This window comes from Pinus tabuliformis, chromosome 5_1, assembly GCF_031772625.1.
Source record: "Pinus tabuliformis cultivar Carrire ecotype Pingquan chromosome 5_1, CPIR1, whole genome shotgun sequence".
Lineage (NCBI taxonomy): Eukaryota > Viridiplantae > Streptophyta > Pinopsida > Pinales > Pinaceae > Pinus > Pinus tabuliformis.
The window spans coordinates 883,908,097-883,915,560 of NC_142305.1; positions in this window are offsets into that span (position 1 = coordinate 883,908,097).

The window sequence follows — 7,464 nt, forward strand, 5'->3', positions numbered from 1 at the left end:
GGCTGTAAGAGGTCTACCCATGGTCCACAGACCATGGGATTATATAAAAAGAGCTAAGCTCTAAGTATTTTAGGGAGGAATAGAATGGCATATCATGTAAGAGAGTCATAGATTTAGAGCAAGAAGTCTAAGTCTTGCATTGTAGCGTAGGTAGAGGCTCTACAGCTGAGTGTGGAGAGGCCTAGGGTAGAAGTCTGCAGCTGAGTGTGTGGATCCCTGCAGCTGTGTGCATAGGGTGGACAAAGTTTGTAAACACTTGGGAAATATTAATAAAAGGAGATTTTGCCATTTTTGTGTATTTGTTCTATTGATGGGTTTGGATATTTTGTGTAAAAATTTCCTTTATTATTCTTATATGATGCGTGAATGAATATAGTTACATTGAATGATTAAATAAAATTATGAATATCTGATTATGCGGTGATAACTTTACGTATTCGACAAGATAATAAAGTCACTTAGGGTAATTGAGGAATCTACACGGCGCACCACCATAATAGCGCAAAAGTACCTGGGCCATTGGTTAGGACTACGCGAAGGTCAATCGTATACTTTCGTGAAGGTACTGAAAGCCAGAATAGAGGGTTTGTCTTACAAGCCCTAGGGTGAGATCACTTGCACAAGGCAGGGATAAGAGAGACCAAATGACATCACAACCTTCTCAGGGTGCGGAAACTTGGTTCCAGCATCCCCCCATACTGCTTCGGGTGAGATTTTAGTTCACGCTTCGCAGGCTAATGCCGAAAGGGCCAGTAGTGTAGGGATTTGTTTGCCTAAATAACGCTGAACCTGGGTTAGGCCCCCTCAAGCCAACAGAGGCAATAAATTTATAGGGTGAAAGTGGTAGTTTAGGATTTACCAATCTAGCCTTGAGGTCCACATATAAGGGAAGATAAGCTCTAGGGATAAGAGATAAGACCATTAGGGTAGGATGAGATAGTAATTTGAGATATATATCCATGGTAACTGGTTAAAAGAACCTTAGAAGCTTCTAGAAGGAGAAGATTCAAAAATATTTTTTAATTTTTCAAAAATTCTAGGATCATCACTCCTATAGAGTAGATCAACCTGTATTGATCAACACAAATGCTCAATCATGAAGCTTCCAACCATTGTAGGTGTATAGAAATGAATGGTGCGTTGGGGCTAAAAACATTTTTTTTGAGCTATTTGACCTAGAAACTAAGACTTTTTAGAGAGGTGATGCTTGGTGATTTGCAAAGGGATAATGAAAAAGTGTTCAAGGATGTTTATTAATCCATTTTTCAGGCCTTTTGAGCAGATTTGAAAAAATGACATGTAACACAGTTTCTATAGGGTTACTAACCAATATCTAGTTTTAGCCCGTGCATAGGTAATTGTGTGGATATTGCCACATATTAACCCTAAAATCACGATCCTTAGAAGTTAAAGTGGAAAATAGCTCACCACATACCAACCCCATGATCTCCATTCATATTATAAACTTCCAAAGCCATAGGAATTCCTAAATTCGAAATTCTATGCCACTTTCTCTCTTTAGTATTCCACAAAGGACATTCTCAAGACATGGTGGAAAAATATGGGAAAGTTTCTTGAGAATCCTGAAGGGATTCACATAATTCATTAGTGAAAGTATATCAATATTTGATGGCTATGTGTTGCAGGATGGATGGGCATAAAAATGTACCATTCTTTGAGGAAAGATGGGTCCATATGGTGTACCCTTGCATTTTTTAAGGAAGGATTTTTAATTGGTCTAACTTGATAGCCCAAAAATTGCAGTAGAATGTTACAAAGGCGAAAAATTCTTTCCAAGGTGACCGAGTTTTACACGTCAGCCTACTTGTGTTATGCAACCAACTCACAATCTAGAAGAAGAGTAGATCAATGACTTCAAAATTAGCCTCTTCGAGGGGGAAACCTCCTTTACATTACATAAATGAACAATTCTTGGATGATTCAAAAGACAAAACCTCCTTTCTATATATAGGAGTCTAAGGGGTCACAATATAATCATAACCGACATAACAATAATACTGTAAGGGCACAACAATAACAATAGTGGGCTTTTATGGGGCACAATAATAAAAATATGGGGACAACATGGGCACAATAATAACAATAAGGGCTACAATGACAATAATAATGGGGGAATGCACTAGTATTATAGGGACCTAACATGCCCCTCTCCTTCAAAAAAGTGTTGTCCTCAATGCTTGAGTAGTTATGGATACTTCTGTATAAAATTCTCATCCTCCCATGTGGAATCTTCAGTGGGTAAGTTCTTCCACTTGGTGATATACTCTGAAATTGATCAATTTCATAGCTGTCGATTTCTTGTTTTTGTGGCTGCTTGAGGTTCCAATATGATTTTTCCTTCCTCGTCAAGTTCTGGAAATATTGTTTGAACTAGGATCTTGTCACCTATAACATTATTTAAGCTTAAACATGGAAACCTGGGTGCACTCGAGAAGATGCAGGAAGCTCCAATTTATATGCCATAGTACCAATCTTTTGCAACACCTTGTAAGGACCATAATACTTTGGTGATAATTTATTATCCTTCTTAGCTTACTTGAGGGACATTTGTTTGTATGGTTGTAGTCATAGAAATACTCAGTCACCTACATCAAAACTTCTTTCGCTACAATGTTGATATACCTGTCGTTTCATTCTATTCTGCGCGTAGAAATACCCAGTCACTTACATCAAAACTTCTTTCGCTACAATGTTGATCTACCTGTTGTTTCATTCTATTCTGCGCAAAAGTGAGGTTATCCTTTAAGAGTTGAAGAACTTGTTGTTGATGCTCGATGTGATCTTCCACTGTTTGAAACTTATAATTTTCTCTTAAATATGATGTGATGGATGGTGGATGATATCCATAAAGTGCCATAAATATGATCACTTTTGCTGCAGTATGGAAGGAAGTGTTATACCACCATTCAACCAGAGGAAACCACTTGACCCATTATTTCTATTTATTAGTTACAAAGAAACATAGATATCCTTCCAAACATTTCTTCACTATCTCACTTTTCCCATAAGATTGAGTATGATAAGATGAGTTATGAGCTAACTGAGTACCTAGACAAGAAAAGAATTCCGTCCAAAATTTTCCAGTGCAAAGGGGATCTCTATCACTTATAATAATCTTTGGGTTTCCATGTAGCTTTTGTATTGTTTCCATAAATGTAGTAGAAAATGTACTGGCTTTAGATGGATGAGATAATGAAAAAAAGTGTGCATACTTGGTAAGTCTATCAACTACGACCACGATGACACTCTTTCCTTCAGACTTGATTATACTTGTGATAAAATCGATTGAAACCTCCTCTCAACGTTGACTTGGAATGGATAAAGGTTTTAACAGACCCAGGGTCTTAATTGTTTCAAATTTATTTTTTTAGCAAACCAAACATTCCACCACAAACTTTTGAATATCAGATTTAATGACGTCCTAAGAAAATTCCTTCTTAACCATGTGGCCAGTTTTTAAAAATCCTAAGTGCCCTCCTAGTGGAGAGGTGTGCAATTCTAGAAGAATATTTTGTTTGAGTTGGGAATTCTTACAGAGGTATAAGCGATATTTGTACCATAACAAATCATTTTTATAGCTAAATGTGTCAGATGTACTGGGATCTTGCTGCAACTTTTGAATGAGTGACCACACTTCTTCATCATTTGTCCATTCATCCCTTGCTTCGTTTATCCAATCTGGTTGGATAATAGGAATGGAACAAAACAATGCTTCCACATCCTCATCCTTTCTTGAGAGTGCATCTGCAACAACATTTTGCTTCCCTTTTTTGTAGATGATTTCAAAGTCATAACCCAACATCTTTGTGACCCATTTTTGTTTCTCTTTTGAAGATAATCTTTGTTCTAAAAGGTATTCAAGATTATCATGATCTGTTTTTACCTTGAAGTGTCTTCCCATTAGATAAGGTTGCCATTTCTTAAGTGCATGTAGTATTTCCATCATTTCCTTCTCATAAATATATTTGTGTAAATACTTTCCTTTGATTGGATGACTTTCAAAAGCAATGGGTCTTCCTTATTTCATTAAACAACACCAATTCAATTTCATGGGGCATCACATTCCACAATAAATGTTTTTGTGAATTCATGTGTAGCTAATATCGATACATGGCACACTTACCTATTTAAGATGTTCAAAGGCCATCGTTGCTTCTAGAGTCCATGAAAATGCATCTTTCCTTAGTAATGTTGTGAGAGGTTTTGCTCTTCTCCCATAATTCTTAACAAACTTGCGATAATACCTTGTCAACCTGAGAAATCCTAGCAACGCTTTATGGATGTGGGAATTTTCCATTCCTTAATGGATTTAATTTTTCTAGGGTTTACTTTAGCACCTTCATGAGATACAATATGACCTAGATATTCCACCTCTTGTACTCCAAAGAAACATTTGGAGGTTTTTGCATATAATTGTTTCTCCTCCAGTTTGAGCATCCTGTCAACATGTTGAACATGATGCTTCCAAGACTTGATGTAGATTAGTATATCATCAAAAAATACTAACATAAATTTTCTAAGGAAGGGTTTGAAAATGGAATTCATCAAACCTTGAAATGTAGACATTGGTAAGGCCAAAAGGCATGACCAAGAATTTATAATGACCCTCATGAGTTCTAAATGCTATTTTTGGAATGTCTTCAATCTTCATTTTGATTTGATGATATCCTAAATGAAGATCCAACTTAGTGAATTAAATTGCTCCATGTAACTCATCCAATAATTCATCAATGACTGGAATGGGAAATTTATCTTTAATAGTGAGCTTGTTGAGCTCCCTATAATCTGGACACATGTGCCATGATCCATCCTTCTTGTGCACCAATACTACTGGAGTAGAGAAATAACTTTGACTATGTTGAATTATACCAACCTCTAGCATTTCTACAACCATACATTCAATTTCTCTCTTTTGGGCATAGGGATATATATAAGGCCCAATGTTTGGAGGAACATTTCTTGGAATCAAATGAATAGCATGGCCATGATCATGAATAGGTGGGAGACCTTTGGGAGTCTCAAATACCTTGGAATGATTGTCCAAGACCTTTTGGAGATATGGAGAAATAAATGATTTCGTTGTGGGAACCTCTAGTGAACATAATTGTGAAATTATGCTCCATTGTTCATTCTTTTGAGTATTTTTCATGCCATTAGAGCTGATTATATTTCCTGGTTTCCCTGCGATACCCCTTAATTCAACTTCCTTTTCTTCCTAAAAAAAATTCAAGAAAAGTTCTTGAAAATTAAAATCTATTGTACCCAAATATTGTAGCCATTGGACTCCTAGTACAACATCAACACCACCCATTGGAATGGAAAACATTGGACTATTCAATACATATTCTCCCATGGATAACTTGATATTATGGCACTTTCCAGATCAATTTATGGTTCCTCCATTTGCAACCATCACTTGAAACTCTAGTGCTGGATATAGGAAGCAATTCAATTCCTTGGCTATCTTACAATGAATAAAATCATGTGTACTACCCGAATCATTCAACACTATTACCTTCTTCTTCTTGATATCTCCTTCTATCTCGAGATTTTGAGGAGTGGTAATTCCTGCCAATGCATTATAAGATATGGTCGGATTCATTTATTCTTTCTCTGGGGTTGGTTCCTAGTGTATATCCTCTTCTTTTGACGTTTCTTGTTCCTTTTCTTCCTCCTCTTCACAATCCATGCAAAATAATTTCTTCTCAGTACACTTATGACCTTTAGTGTATTTGCTATCACAACTATAACAAAGCCCTTTTTCTCTTTTTTCTTCCAATTGTTGTGGTGTCAAACTTGTAGGTTGTGTAAGGCTAGGGGCAGAAACACTTCCATTATAGTTGTGAGTGCTAGGCTTCCTTGTTGACATAATTTTTCTTTCAATTTTTCTTGCCAATCTGAACGTCTTTTCCAATGAATCAAGTTCCCAAAGGTGAAACTCATGTTGGATGCTATCCTTTAAAGTCCCTATGAACACATCAATCCTATGCTCCTCTGGAATATAATTTACCCTTATATCTAATTTTTGGAAGTCCTCAATGTTCTCCACCATTGAACCCTTTTGTTTGAGATTTATCAATTGACTAAAGAATGTGTTTCTCTTTGTATCCTCATAATGTGTTGTCATTTCCTCTGTAAAAATTGACCAAGTGACAATTTTTTTATGAGAGAAAAGCCATAAATACCATACAAACTAATTGGGTTCCAAATATAAAGTTGCAATGCGTACCTTTTTTGTGTTTTTCACATTATGGAGATCAAAACATTGCTTCATCTGTAGTATCCATGTTACGGGCTCCTTGCCATCAAAATTCCTCATATCAGTATTTTGAACATGGTGGGTGTTCGATCGAATGTTAGAGTCTATGAAATCATGGTTAACATTTATTTTGTTCTCATCATGATTTTCATCTAATACATTTTCTCCATTAGGAAGAATTTCTTGTAGCAACCTTGTCATACCTTCCTTGAAACCTTCCATGTCTGCTTTTAAGCCATTCTTAAAAGCTTCCATATTATATTTCATGTAATCCATATTATCTTTCATGCCATTCTTCAATCCTTCCATGTATGATTTTAGGCTATTCTTCAAACCATCCATCTTAGCTTCCATTTCATTTTTTGTTACTCTTTGTGACAGTTAAAAGTGTTGCACTTGGTCTCGTAATTTTGATATATCATGTTGCATTTCTTCTTCTTCTCACTGCATCATAGTAGAAATTTTGGGTTTCTTACTAGGTGTTTCCATTTTTTTTCTTTGGGGCATCAATTAATGATTATTATGCTTAACTTTGCCCTTTGAATCACTTCAAATTATTTTTTCAAACAAAACTTATGCAAATTTTAAAAAAATACACACTTTTTTTTCTCTTTGTAGGAGCTTGATATTGAATTTGTTGTATCTCTATAATTACGGATCTTCAAGGTCTGAAAGTTAGTACTATGGTAGCCCTCCAAGTCCTCTTTCCAACCCCATAAGTCTGATTGAGATTGGATTCTCCAAGAAATAGTTATGCCCAATATCCCACAATGACCAGATTATAGACTGGTTCAATTGAGCGAACTTGTACAAAGTGCCACGTGTCATTGTTCGACATTTGGACCTAAACATGATACCCAAAAAACTACAACCCATCTTATTTCTGTAAATTTTTACGAAATTCAAATTCGATGCTTAGAGAGAAAGTTATGATGATTTTACCAAGGTCACCTATTTGAGATGGAATTCAAGAGCATGCAAAAACCCTAACTTCCTTGGATCATATCTCTAAATATATAGTGAGACTAGATCCGAAATTTGGATACAGAGAAACCCTAGAATCAAAACCTCTAATACTGAATTTTATGTAACCAGCTCGCAAAATAGAAGAAGAGATAGATCAAAAACTTCAAAATTAGCCTCTTCGAGGGGGAAACCTCTTTTACATTACATAAATGAAGAAT